The sequence below is a fragment of the Danio aesculapii genome, chromosome 19 (genome assembly GCF_903798145.1).
Source record: "Danio aesculapii chromosome 19, fDanAes4.1, whole genome shotgun sequence".
NCBI classification, from domain to species: Eukaryota; Metazoa; Chordata; class Actinopteri; order Cypriniformes; family Danionidae; genus Danio; species Danio aesculapii.
Window position 1 is genome coordinate 22,006,548 of NC_079453.1, and position 15,887 is coordinate 22,022,434.

A 15,887-nucleotide genomic window follows, 5' to 3' on the forward strand; every position below is an offset into this window, starting at 1 on the left:
GTAAAGTAACTAATCATTTTTTTATATTATACCTTTATTTCAAAAAAGTGCCTTACACATAAGGTAAAGAATGTAAAAAAAATGTAAATGAAAGCATGGTGCACCACAAAACTATGACAGAACATACATGCTAAAATGAACTAAACTAAACTTCAACTCTGAAAACTGGACAGACACAGTTTCACAAGAACTTCTATGTTAAGCTGCTTTGACAAAACCTACACTATAAAAGTGCTATATAAATAAAAGAAAATAAAGGACAAAATGTACATTTAGCCATTCAAAAGACAAATCAAAGTACCAATAGCATGACAATCATTTTCTTCTCATTGTGTACTGATGGTTTTAATTTCACAGTGTCTGAAATGTGGCACAGCAGGGTGGAGTCAGAGAGCAGATGACTGGAATGGCTGATGACATCATTATCAATTCCATCAATACAATGATATGGCTCACTCACTTCAGCCTCCACTCTGAATTCTCTGTAGTCTACAGTCTATGATGTCTCTACTTCTTAAAGTAAAATAATCTGCAGAATATATAAATATTTTGCTCGATTACATCTTTCCATATTAAATTGCATGCCCATTAGACATAAAATGATCAGTTTTAATAGCATTTAGCTCCTCATCTTTGGGATCTTTTGATTGAAGATAGTGTTAAGAATGGAAAGTCGTGTCCGTATTTTATATTTTTCTCTTCTTGTTAAATGTTTTGATAAAAACACTTGAATTATCAATACATATCATTTAGTAATGACAATAAATGTCTTAAAGTGTGTCATTTTAGTATCATTAAATAACTATTGTAGTTATAATGTATTGTATACATTTTCATGTCAGTTTTCTTGTAATTTGTGTGATTTAATATTTTTTCTGCCTTTTTTCTGCCTAGAATTAATTAAAAATATTTTAGGTTTATAGTTTATACTTAATGAAGCTGCGAATAACATCCTTAAACATATGTTTGTAGGGGAGCATGGGGCACAAAGTAACGTGAGGTAAAATGTAACACAGAGTTTTAAGGTATTTACTCAGTGTACTCACCACAGTGTAGGCAGACATTTTGTTTAAAAAAAATCTGTGAAAGTATGTCAGTGAAATATTTCATTGTTGTGAGTACCGTCCTCTACGCTAAAACATGGAACCATTTTGAAAGATGTAAATATCACAGTGACTTCTAGCCAGTTTTGAGGAAAACACAACACAGTGGGTTTAGTTGTAACAGGGTGTTACAAATTTGCCACACACTGTTGGACACCAATTAATATAATAAAATAATTTTTGAATTTGGAGTGTAATGTTGATAACTTTTTATATAAAATGTTTTTAATAGAAACAATTTTTTCGAACAGAAAAAATGATAATTTTATTGCTAATACTGCAAATAAATGCATTGTATAATAATGTATATTAATGAAAATAAATCCAAATGTGTTAATCCAATAGATAAATGAATAAATAAATAAACATACTGTGCTATGTAGAAAAAAATATAAATTGAGCTAAGTACTGAGGAAATATAGCTACTATTTAAAGTAAACTGGATTTAAATTAATTGTGCAAAATCTGCCTTTTTAAGCATGTGTTACAACTAACGCTACGGTTACTAAAGTAACCCTTCGTTCCCCGAGGGGGGGAACGGAAATGCTATGTGGAAACTTCCACTATGGGGATTTCGTCAGAATCCAATCATCTGAAAGAGTATAAAAACGGGCCAATGAAATGCCAATGAGTTGGCAGCGTCAGCGTGCACAGCTGGCGTCAATGACAATCAGTCATGCTATAAAGACACAGCCAGTGCCATGCTCGACATCCTTTTCTAGCTGAAGAGACTTTCACGCTCAACAGCTAAGGGACAATCGTTGTGGCGAAGGAACATAGCATTTCCGTTCCCCCCCTCGGGGAACGAAGGGTTACTTTAGTAACCGTAGCGTTCCCCTTCGGATGGGGAACTCCAATGCTATGTGGAAACTTCCACTATGGGGAAATCTATGGAAAACGCCACAACGAAAGAACCTTACTGCGTCCCTGGCGAAGGGTGTGCCACGCAGTAGAGCGAGCGCATCTACAACGCCCCGAGACACAGTCTTCCAACGTGTCCCCTGGCCCTCACTTACCTGTTCAGAACAGTTATGTTTTTCGGGGAGTCGCAATAACCCAGTAAAATAGGTTTTGATACGACAGTACGTTGGGAAAGCGTTCAGTCCCGATAGGGAGGACGCTGCGGAGCTCACCTGTTACCCAGAGGGGAGACCTGGTGACAACCTATGGACTAGCCCAGAGATGGGGAGTCCTTGCAAAAGGATGGTTAGCGGGGAGGGAAGACACGAGCCTGCCCTAGAAGGGGGGACTATACCATGGCTGAGTGAACGTATGGGATCGCCAGCGGGGATCACACATAGCAGGCACCTATACCCAGAACGCGGGCTGACCAGCGGGCATGCCGACAACGTAACGGGCCAACACCTGACTCCTCCGCTGAGTCAGGTGCTGGGGGCCTCGGAGGAACTCTGCAGGGTTCGCCAAAGAAATGGGGAACTAAACTGACAAAGCTGAAAAAGCGCACGTATCTCCGGGTTAGGGAGAGTGGCGCAGCAAGCGTGTTTCGACACCTCAACCGAATCGTTTCCTCAATCACCAAGGGTTGCCTAATACCCTTGAGGAAACCGGCTCCACTCGCAGATTGTAACCTTGCAAATGTATTGGGTGTCACCCAACCCGTAGCTCTACAAATGTCTGTCAGAGAGGCGCCGCGTGCTAACGCCCAGGAGGATGCGATGCTCCGTAATGGAGTGCGCTCTCACCCCCGGGGGACACGGCTCACCCTGGCCCAAAGGCGAGGGAGATGGCATCCACTACCCAGTGGGCCAACCTCTGTTTAGATACGGCACTTCCCATCTGCCGACCACTGTAATGGACAAAGAGCTGGTCAGAGGATCTAAGGCTCTGAGTGTGGTCCCCATATATTCGCAAAGCGCGAACAGGACACAACAATGAAAGGGCTGGGTCTGCCTCCTCCGCGGGCAGCGCTTGCAGGCTCACTACCTGATTGTTAAACGGCGTGGTAGGAACCTTGGGCACATAGCCGGGCCGGGGTCTCAGGACAAAGTGAGAGTAGGCCGGCCCGAATTCTAGGCACGAGTCACTGACCGAAAATGCCTCCAGGTACCTAACCCTCTTAACCGATGCCAACACGATCAGCAGAGCTGTCTTCAAGGACAGAAATCTCAAGGATACTGAGTCGAGTGGTTCGAAGGGATCCCCACACAGGCTCGTAGCACTACCGCGAGATCTCAAGAGGGTATGAGAGGGGGGCGGGGAAAACATCTGCCTCGCACCTCTGAGGAACTGGATGATGAGGTTATGCCTCCCCACGGTGCCGCCATCCACGCATCATGATGAGCGGAGATGGTGGCCACGTAAACCCTCAGTGTGGAGCGCGACAGCCTTCGCTCCCCCTGTCCTGAAGGAAAGAAAGCACAACACTGATCTGGCAAGATCGGGGGTCTTCTCGGCGAGAAGCGCACCACTCAGTGAATAAACTCCACTCCAGGGCGTAGGCATGCCTCGTAGAGGGTGCACTAGCCTGAGTGATGGTATTAACCACCGCCACCGGTAGGTTACCTAAGTCTTCCTCGTCGCGTCTTATGGACCCCACATGGAAGTTCCACAGAACTAAGCCAGGGTGCCAGATGGTGCCCTGTCCCTGAGAGAGTAGGTCCTCTCTCAAAGGGACTCGCCAGGGGGGGCGTCGCGAGGAGGGAGAGTTCTGATATCCAGGTCCGGTTGGGCCAGGGGCGCAACTAGCAAGACCTGCCCCTCGTCCTCCCTGACCTTGCACAGAAACTGCGCGAGTAGGCTCACTGGGGGGAGTGCATACTTACGCATGACTCGGGGTGGAGTCGCCATTCTCCCTGGGAAGGAGCTGCCGTGAGAGCCTGTTGGCCGCACGGTTGAGCCCATCCGGGGTGTGAATAGCAAGCAGCGACTTCAGCCGCGTATGACTCCAGAGGAGCAGACGGCGAGCGAGCTGAGACATGCAGCGGGAGCGTATACCCCCCATCCGGATAGAATACGCTACCGCGGCCGTGCTGTCCGTCCTGACCAGCACGTGTTGCCCCCTCAGCACCGGTAAAAAGCGGCGCAGAGTGAGAAACACTGCCAACAGCTCTAGGCAGTTGATATGCCAATGCAGCTGGGTTCCCCTCCACAGGTCCGCAGCAGCATGCCCGCTACACACGGCCCCCCCACCCCATACTGGAGGCATCTGCCGAAACGACAGCCTGCCTGGACGCCTGACCTAGGGGCACACTGGCCCGTAGGAAGGAGGGGTCCTTTCCAGGGGGTGCGGGTGCGGTGACACAGCGCAGTGACAGTCACTCGGTGTGTGCCCACGTGCCATGCGCGTCTGGGGACCCGATCGTGAAGCCAATGCTGTAGTGGTCTCATATGGAGCAATCCGAGCGGCGTGGCCGCGGCTGCGGATGCCATATGCCCCAGGAGCCTCTGAAATAATTTCAGGGGGACCACTTTTTTTCCCTGTCGAACTCTCTCAGACAGTTCAGCATTACCTCGGCGCGCTCTCGTGAGAGGCGCGCCTCCATAGTGATCGAGTCCTGCTCCAACCCGAGAAAGGAGATGCTCTGCACGGGGGCGAGCTTGCTCTTTTCTCGGTTGACCTGAAACCCCAACGGGCGGAGGTGCCGGAGCACCTTGTCTCTGTGCATAATCAATTGCTCCCGAGAGTGGGCTAAAAATCAGCCAGTCATCGAAATAATTGAGCGTGCGGATGCCGGCGAGCCGAAGGGGCGCGAGGGCACCCTCCGCGAGCTTGGTGAAAACTCGCGGAGACAGAGAGAGCCCGAAGGGGAGGACCTTGTATTGCCACGCTCGACCTTCAAACGCAAACCGCAGAAACTGCCGGTGGCGTGGAAGTGTGGAGATATGAAAATACGCGCCCTTCAGATCTATTGCTGCAAACCAATCCTGAGGACGAACGCATCGTGTGATGCGCATCTGCGTAAGCATTCCGGAGCGCAGCCTGTGAAGGCAGCGGTTCAAAATGTGCAGATATAGGATTGGCCATAGCCCACCGCTCTTTTTTGGGCACGATGAAGTGCGGGCTGTAAAACCCGCGCTCCATCTCGGCTGGAGGGCCGGCTGGATTGCATCCTTCGCCAGGAGGACAGCAATCTCCTCTCGCAAGACAGGGGCGGACGCAGGAATGACCCTGGTCGCCCGTGAACCTGGGAGGCCGTTTCGCGAACTGAATCGCATAGCCGAGTCTGGTCGTATGGATGAGCCATTGCGATGGGCTGGCCCGCGCTAACCAGGCAGGCAGAGCCCCCGCAAATGGTCCCACCCGCACGATCGCTGACGTGCCAGCGGCGGGGCAGCGTGGAGTGAGTGGGCTCATCCGGGGAGCGCTGGGGTCCCACAGGAGAGCAGGAGAGGAGATTAAACTCCAGGAGAGGGGCTGGAAGTGGAGAGAAAGGAGACCGTTCTCTCACGCTCCATGAGCCATTGGCGAAATGCACCGATCCTGCGAGCTGGAAGGCATAGCGTCCCAGACTGGCAGTGTTCGGGCTGTCACATCCAGAGGAGGGGAAAAGTGCTCTTTCACTGAGGATTTTGATGGCGTTTTTTTTTTTTTTTTTTACGCCTTTAAATAACGTGCCCCGCCCTCCAGCGGGGAAAGAGCAAATTCCCTCCTCCCCAGATGGCCCGCCTCAGGGACGCTTCGCGGTCCGTTTTACCGAACTTAGCGGCGCCCTGGGCGGGGGACGCTGGTTGCCTGCGCGATGCTCGGCGCAGCCGCGTGGCCGGAGGCGCAGGCGGGGCGGCGAAGCAAAGCTGCGGGCGGGCGTCCTCTGCGAAAAAGCAGTGGATGTGGATGGCTCGGCGGGGGGGAGCGGTCATACAATCCCGCCGATAGAGACCTCGCCCATCGCCTCCGACTGCTCTATCACCGGCGTGAATTCCTGGGCGAATTCACCACCAGTGTCGCCGAACAGGCCAGCCTGGGATATGGGTGAGTTAAGAAAGCGAACTTTGTCAATGTCACGCACATCACCAGGTTTAGCCTGAGGTGGCATTCCTGGATCACGGATGTGATCATCGTCCTTCCCAGGGCACACACAGCCGACTTTTTTTTTTTTTTTTTGTGTAAGAGCATAGTCGGTTGCGGTGCGGAGCGCATGCTCAGTCCTGGGTCAGAACCATCCTCGCGCAGCCGGGCCAGCGCCTGCGCTTGGTAGCGCTGGTAGGTGGCCATAGCGTGCATGGTGAGGGGGAAGGCGCACGCAGCACACTGCGTGAGCCTACTGTGCCCATCCAGGAAGAAGGGGATGGGGAGGCTTAGAAGGTCTCGCCTTCATCCTCCACATCACACCCCTCTAATCGGTCCGGCCGCGAGGCTGGGGGATAAACCATCTCCAGATCCACGGCCGAAGCAGCCTGGGGAAGCACAGCCGCAAAGTCTGCTTCTGGATTCGACGCCGCGCTCGAAGTCCCGGAGGGAGCGAGCGGGTTCGAATCCTCGTCAGACCTTGACAGCCCAACCTCCAAGGATGGTGAGGATGGAAGCGCACGCAGATCGGGCAGAAAAAAGTGCCCTCAGGACAGCGTGAGTTTACTGTGCACTTCCGGGAAGAAGGGGACGGGAGGCTTTGAAGGTCTTGCCTCCTTATATCCTCCACATACACCCATCTAGTCGGTCCGGCCGCGGGGCTGGGGGATAAACCATCACCAGACCCACGGCCGAAGCAGCCCGAGAAAGCACGGCCATCACGTCTGCTTTTTAGATGCTAACGCCGCGCTCTCCACCCCGGAGGGAGGGAGCGAGCGGGCTCGCATCCTCATCAGACAATTACAGCCCATCCTCCGATGCAGCGATGGACATCTGACCCCCGGTGTCATCAGGTGAGAGAGCGACCATCCAAGGACGGAGCGCTTCTCTTCACCTGAAGCTTGGATGGAGCGCGTGGAGGAGCGAGAGGTCCGCGGCCCGGGGGCGGCGGATTTACTCTCACTGAAACCCTCAGATCTGCCCGAGTGCCAACCGCAGTGCGGGGGACAACTGGGGTGGGTGGCTCTTTTGCAAGAGCGAGCCGCGATCTTAACTGCGCAACAGACATGACATCAGTGATGGCATGCACTGCCCGCGAGCACCGCATTAACATGCTGGACCCCCAGACATGAAACGCTGTGCTCGTGCCCATCATCCGGGGATAGGAAACCACCGCATCCAGAAACGCACGGTCGGAGTGACGTCTTGAAAAAGACGCGCTGCACGACCGTGTTGCTCTTTTAGGAAAGTTTTTTTCCTATATACAAACCGCTCTTAGAGGACCGGACCCAAAGGACGCCAGGCAAGGGAGAAATACCCAGCTCGACCATCTGCCACTGCGTATACGCGCTCTGGACCGGGAGAAGCTGCTTCTCGATCTCTCTCTGTAGACACAGGTTGGAGATACCCTCAAAGACTCTCTCAGAAGCTTCGTGAAAGGCTATGAAAGCGAAAGGATGTCGAGCATGGCACTGGCTGCGTCTTTATAGCATGACTGATTGTCATTGACGCCAGCTGTGCACGCTGACGCTGCCAACTCATTGGCATTTCATTGGCCCGTTTTTATACTCTTTCAGATGATTGGATTCTGACGAAATCCCCATAGTGGAAGTTTCCACATAGCATTGGAGTTCCCCATCCGAAGGGGAACCCTCTGTCTGTTACAACTTGCCCCGCAGGTGGGGTAAACAGTAAAATTTTTACTTCTGGCACTTTTTGTAATACTGCACAGAAACCATAGGTCCAGCGATCACACAACCAGTGCTCATTTGTAGGAGAGGCTTGTGTGTTGTTGGTAAAAAAAATATGGCTTATCTAACCCCATTAACTTATTCATTATTTGCACACAACCAAAAAGTGTTACTTTGTGCCCCGCTCTCCCCTACACAATTTCTAAAAAAATTCTTTTTCAAAATACAATATATATATATATATATATATATATATATATATATATATATATAATATATATATATATATATATATATATATATATATATATATATATATATATATATATATAAACGCTTCAATGTAAAAAAAAAAAAACGGTTGCCTTTTTAACCTGAATCAAATTAACCCCTTGAGTCATTTGAACATATATCATATTAATCTGACTTAAAATGGCTTGTGTGACTCATAAAATTAAGTTGGAACATGATTAACTTAATTTATTAAGTTACAATTGACTAAAACATATGTTGTCATGACAAATTAATCATATACATTTTTACAGTGTATTTAATGCCTGCTTTAATTCAGACTGCATGATTTTCAAAAATTAGTCGTGTCACGGATGTTTTCACACTGCATGACTATCTGGGGTAGCGTTTTGTGGGTGCTGTGTTTACACTGTAGGACGGATCGGAAACAGAGGGTTTCACAATGCATGACTTTAAAATTGGAAGAATCGCCGAAAATTTTTTCCAAACTACATGTCACAACCAAACACACACGAGAAGTTACATGGAAACAATGCAAGGTCACATAATATATCTTTCGTTATTAACTACATAATGGAAAAAGAAGGCTTTAATGCAGTCGAAAATGTAGTTATTTAGCTCACCTGGCCTTTGAAGAGAATTAGCTATTCTATTCAACTTTTTTTTACATTTTTGACCCTGTTTGCGGAATTGCTCAGACGACACGTCAAACAGACACAGGTGCTCCTGCCAAATTTCCACTAGTTTTTCCTCCATTTCTTGGGTCCAAATAAACTGAAAACAAGCGCTTTTAACTTCTCCCTTAACCTCCTGCTGGCCTGCAGATACCCATACTAGTGGATGCTGCTCTCTCATTGGCTGTAGGTAATCGCCAATGTTATTTTCAATCAGAACACATTTGACACGGCATGAATTAAATCGCTGTCAGCTCCAGATAATTAGCATGCCAAATATCTCACGGGCATCGGCGACTCATTGACGATTCTCTCATTCTCTCGCATCCTTGATAGTTCATACTTTGTGATTGTCACTCACCTGAACGAGCACTGATTTGCCTGTGATTTCAGGCATTTGTCTGCAATTTCTCAAAACCTGTCGGCGAGTCAAAATCGGGGCTAAAATTATGCAGTCAAACTCGGCATAACAGTGTCTGTATTTTTATTTTCCATTTATTTACGGTAATAAATAGCATAACAGGACATTGATCTCTGCTCTGTCGACTCTGCAGTGTGACCTTTATTGGCATTTTAGTAGTTTGAACATTGTTTGTTTGAAATATTGTAAAAGAAATAACAGCATATGAAGAAATAGGTATTGGCAGTTTATTACCAGGTTATGTAGTATAATTTACTACACAAATCCAGACAATATAAAGCTTTAAAAGATGTCAGATCTGCTCGGCTTCTCAAGTTACCACTTCACTGCTGGAGACTGGATGTTATGGAAAGCATATTTTCAGTTTTTCAGACACACGACGAGCATTTATAAAGGTATATACACATTAGTCCACTTTATTCTGAGTGTTTGTGAGATGTTTATCAAAAGATATTACTATGAAAGTGTATTTTTTCTGTTGTGATTTCCATTGGTTTGCATTGTGTGCTCCTGCATTTGTCCTCTTTTTTTAATTGAATACAAGAAAAAAAACATCACTGCATTGAAGAGAAAATACAGCAACAAAAGCTAAGAAGGAGAGAAAAATAAATCTTTACAAAGCATTAATCATTAAGAAAAAGATTATCATAAGACATAAGAAACTTTTGTTGAGATTTTACACGAGTCTAGTTATAGAATAAGTGAAATAAAGTTTCTTCCTATATACTGCAGAATGTACACAAGTTAGTTATATCAAAATAATTAGCAATTTTTGATTTTGTGCGCAAATATGGCAGACCGCAACTCGCCATGATGTAGATTCCCAAGTCATCGCTCACAAATGACTATGAGACTCTCATCATTTCCAGTCTGTGACAGTGTTGTACGATAATTATCGTATTTGTACGATAATTTCGACCTCTGTATGATCAATAATGAGAAAAAACTTATCGTTACAATTATAAAAATGTTACAAGTCATTCCAAACCCACATTATCACTGCTAGAGTAGCAGATGGCTCTGTCACAGGTTAAAATATGCTGGCTCGTCATCATTCAGATGATCAAAGAAAACAGCTCTGCCTGCCTGCATTGAGAGCACTTTAGTTTGTTTTCGACATGGAAAACCCAGAAATTCCACTTTCAACTCCTTAACTTTCAACTGTTCGTGGCAATGAAGAAAAAAGACCACCAGTGGCCCTATTTAGAGTCCATGTTTGCATTTGTCAGAGTGAAAGTGCATACTCCGCCTCCCAAAAGACTGCGAAATAATGGCCTTCGAAAATTCATTGTTGAATTTGAAGAAAGATATCAAGTTAAAAATAATATAATACACAAAACACTGCAGTTAACTAACGTAAGCTAACCGCGGTTCATAACATGCTGTGATGTTCACTTAACATTAACTAGCTGGCTATCATAAAGGCTGTGTCACGCTGAATGGTATTTTTGACCCATCATATTTATATACATATTATAAATCGTAAACCATGGTTCTTTTGGTTCTGCTTAATCACGTGCCCCCAAAAAGATATTTAAAATAAATATGTCTTAAATATTCAAAACAATATGTCTTTTGACTGCTTTCTTTAATAACTATATAACACAATACTTGTTCTTTTACTTTCAGTATTTGAGTAGTAAATTTTAGAATAAACTACTTGCAATACTTAAGTACAAAAAATTTTGAATACTTTAGTACTTTCACTTAAGTACGGTACTTAAAGAGCACTTCAATTTTTACTCAAGTCACTATTTTGATAGAGCACTTGTACTTTTACTTAAGTCTGGGTTTCTAGTACTTTATACATCTCTGTATATTTCACATGTCATATACTTACTGTTATTCAAGTATCTGCTTATATAGACAACATACATTTACAATTTGTTTCAAAACAGCAGACAACAAATATGTTTGCCACAGAATTTGGTATGGCTCACCAGGATTAAGTTCAGTGAGGTGGTAAATTAGTTTAATCCATAGGCAAATACTGCAGTATCCAGAATAATTAAGAAATTAATTAAGAAATTTATATTTAACAATGAAACAACAAAAACATAATGAAAGCAGTGCTTAAAACAGAACATTCTACTCTAGCAAATACACAGAGTTCATTGTTTAGTGAAAATGAAAATATTACTTAATGTCTGACAGTTACAAAAATTCATCATTTACCAACATACAAACTCTTTCCCTGGAGCACATTGCTTCAACCGGTTAACTCTTTGTGACTGATGATAGATCATTTGATCCTCAGCTTCAACAAGATTCCTGCACCGGACGTGCTGTTTCTATGGTGTAGTTGTAAAAGAAAACCATTTAACACATATAAAAAGGTTTTCTGAAACAAAAGAGAAAGTAGAAAGGCCAAAAGCTCATTAAAAGGGAATCTGGGTCTGGATCCAGAGCAGCATTAATCTGAGGCAAACCAGGGGGAAACAGAAGCAACTGGCTGCTCACTGAATATACAGAAAAAAACAGCAAAAGCTGCTAATGCCTTCGAAATATACAGCAATAAAAATCCCATATCCTGTTTCACAAATGGATTAACTGTCATTTATGTTACAGTTTGCTGTTGGCTGCGTTGGATAAAAACATAAACTGCATTCAATTTCACTGGTTCGTAATTGATAAATACATTTTTTGATTACATTTTAAATAGACAAATTAAAATAAATGAATGAATGAATGAATAAATAAATGAAAATTAAAAAAACAAAAACAAATAAATAAATTCAAATAAATAAAAATTAAATACATAATTAATAAGTAAAAAATGAATATTTAAAATCAAATAAATATTTTTTAAAAATAAAAATAAATACATAAATTAAAAAAATGAAGTGAACATTTACTGATTCTGTTGTTGTTATATTGCCAGAACAACACCTGAGTCAGTAAATGTTCACCTAATTAAAATATTTGCTTTAATATTCATTTTAAATGTCACCATAAAATACATTTCATCATTTGTGAACCAGTGAAACTGTAGCAGCATTTATCAGTATATGAATCCTTTTTCTTTTTTTTTTTTGCACCACAAAAGGAGTCAAGAAAGACTTAACAGAGCATCTAGAAAACGAACATTAATAAGTTATGAGAAATTACAAGATTACAATTAACATCTTCTATGGGTAAATATGTCTGGGTGGCACTTTGTTTTGATGGTCCATTTGAGTATTAGTAGACTGTCTGCTTAAAATCTGTTGATACTGCTCTTCAACAGACATTTAACTGACTATAAGAAACTTTGCAAGTTTCTAACCCTAACCCTAACCCCAACCCCAGCCTAACAGTCTACATAATCTAATGAGAATAAGTTGGCATGTAGATGCAATGTTACTTAAATTCAACAAAGGGACCATCCAAATAAAGTGTGACCTATGTCTGTTATTATTTTTATCAACAATATCAAATAATCACATTCTATAATTTTTGTTTCATTTTGAATAATACTGATTTATCAAAACATTGCATTTATTTGCTTTATCTAAATGACTTGGAGTAAACGGCCATGCCAATGGAGCTTCATGCAATTTTAATGAAGACTAAAGGTCAAGGTCAAGATTATATTAAATAATTTAGTGGAAATTTTTTTTCCACTAAACCATGTTCTATACACCCAAAACATTTGGAATGCATGGTACAATCTAGAATATTTTTGTGACTTTAAAAAAAAAGTCTAATGGTGGTCATTATTTACTGAGATTACATGGACGTACAGGAGCAGGACTTTTTTTATTTACAATTTCTCTTGTTGTGGTCAAAAAATAAATAAATAAATAAATAAAGAAGGCCATACAGAACTAGAGTATAACTGCCTTTTTAAATTTTATTTTTATTTTTGACTTTGAAAAGAAAATGAATGAATGAGTTTAAATAACTACAATGTAACTTACCTTTTGTATTTCAATAGTGTAATTTAATGCAATTTGTTTAATGTAATGTTGTATTTCAATAGTGTAATTTAATCCTGTGATGGCTGGATATGCAAAGATTAATTTTTAATGCATAAATCTAACAAAAAAAAAAAGCATACCTTGAAATAGTGGCATTTGTTTTTGTGTTATTCTAATTTTGTGCTTAAGTTGAATTCACAACCATAAACCTAATCACATGTGATCCTTAAAAAAATACATCTAACATTCATCTTTTGTGCTTTACAAACAAATATGTATGTGTATATTTTAAATATTTCCCAAATGATGTTTAACAGAGCAAGGAAATTTTCACAGTATGTCTGATAATATTTTTTCTTCTAGAGAAAGTCTCATTTGTTTTTTGTTTTGTTTATTAGGCTAGAATAAAAACAGTTTTTAATTTTTTAACACCATTTTAAAGTCAACATTATTAGCCCCTTTAAGCTATATATTTTTTCGATAGTCTACAAAACATTATACAATAACTTGCCTAATTACCCTAACCTGCCAAGTTAACCTAATTAACCTAGTTTAGCGTTTAAATGTCACTTTAAGCTGTATAGAAGTGTCTTGAAAAATATCTAGTCAAATATTATTTAATGTCATCATGGCAAACATAAAAGAAATCAGTTATTAGAAATTAGTTATTAAAACTATTATGTTTAGAAATATGTTGAAAAAATCTTTCAGTTAAACAGAAAATGGGGGAAAAATAGACAGGGCTAATAATTCATGGTGGCTAATAATTCTGACTTTAACTGTGTGTATATATATTTTATAATCAGTGTTTAAAAGAGTTGTACTTGGATTGATTAGCAGAAACATATGTTTTTTTTTTTTTTTACAAAGTATCTAGCAGCAATATATATATATATATATATATATATATATATATATATATATATATATATATATATATATATATATATATATATATATATATATATATATATATATATATATATATATATATATATATATATATATCAGAATGTTTAAACAGTGTACAAGTTTGAGCAGTTTTGTTTTTATTTTCCTCTGGCATTGATATTCCAGGCAGGTAACTCACACCCAGCTTTGCTTTAAGTCTGCCAAGAGTGTGTCCCGCAGAAAGTGACCCCTTCAATGACGGGGCAACCAAAAGGGAAGAGAATGTCAGACTCTCCAGAGTGTTTGATGGGCTAAGAAGCCTTTGTCTGCCTGACAGTTGAGGAAAACATTTACTCTGCTCAGAACAGCTGAAGGCTTTCTGGATACTTTGGAACTCTATTGAAAGCCACTCAAACTACAGACACATTTAAATGACAAATTACTCAGCTTTGGACTGACTACTCTTCGCAGACTGGGAGAAAAAATAATGAAAAGCAATGTGAAGAGCTACAAATAAAGACACATTATTGAAATTTAAAGAGATTGTGTTTGTTTATAAGAGTAAAATGCTTTTAATGGTAGAGCTCTTGACATAAATTCTTTCTGAATTACACAGTAAAAAACAGAAGCTCCAAAAAGGTTTGCTAAAAGTTTACTTCACTTATTGACATCGAGTAGATAAAGATGTCAACACAGGAGCACCAACGAATACATGTCAACATTCATCACAAATGTTGACAACCACACTGACAAAATAATAGGCAAAATGTTATTATTATCCTCAATATTATCATTAGTAGTATCAGTGTTCTGTCTAAACATCAGAATAATTAATAATATGCAAACAAATATGGCCAGAAAAATATCTGTCTGAAATGTCTAGAAGAGCTAGCAATGCTTGTCATAACTGTACTGTTGATTTTGTGAATGAATTAATAAATACTGTATATGACACAAAAAATATATTTTTTAATATATTCTAAACGCATTATTTTTAAATTATTTACTTTATAATCCTTTAATGCTTGAAATGTAATGTGCAAACTGTAAAAATAAAATGTAGGTTTCATATTATTATTGCATTTCTAAAGATTTCATATTCCTATAAGCTTTTCTATTTTTTGCTTGATGCGTATTGTAAAAAATAAAATAAAATACAAAAAATAAATCCCCTTTTGCTTAATGTGTATTGTGAAAGTATTAAAATAAAATAAAATAAAATAAAATAAAATAAAATAAAATAAAATAAAATAAAATAAAATAAAATAAAATAAATCCTTGCTGCTTAAAGTGTATTGTGAAAGTCTAAAGATAAAATTAAATGAAATTCTTGCTGCTAAATGTATATTGTAAAAGTCAAAAGAAAATAATAATAATGACCATTTCAATTTCCAACTTACAAATAATATCAGCCAAAGTATAAATATTACATATAATAACCTGTCTGATAATAATAGTAATAATACAACACAAGTTTTTTTGCCATCTAGTTGACAGGTTTAGCATGGCTCTGGTATTGAGTAATGACTCAGCGCATTTTACACTGCAAGTCAATAGCTCCCCTAATCCATCAAATTCCCTTTAACTAAGCAAATACCAAACCACACAAGGTTACACTAACGTTTCAACCCTTGAAAAAATCCAGATTCAACAAGCAAATCTACACATCCTAATACCAGAATCAACAAAAACCTCTCAACACAAAGACACAAGAAACCATCAATAGAATCTGACTCATGCTTATAATTATTAATGACTAATTCCTAGCATTTGAACATCACAATTTTTCAGCTTAAACTAAAGAACATCCAAAAAGTTTTACCCACAAATCTGTTATCTCAATCATATATAATTGAATCTAAACTCCCACCAGCGTATCCATCAAAGCTCATATATTAAATATTAAAGTCTACATATATGAGTATTTAACACTTGATCCTCGTGAAACACACTGAAAACAAATGATTCACTGGATTTACTAATTGTTTAC

At 40.9% G+C, this 15,887-nt stretch overlaps 1 protein-coding gene across 8 annotated transcripts in view; it reads right to left on the reverse strand.

Annotated features, from left to right (window-relative positions):
* pleca (plectin a) overlaps positions 1-15,887 on the reverse strand; it is a 239,793-nt gene that overhangs the window by 142,195 nt on the left and 81,711 nt on the right. The window lies entirely within an intron of this gene.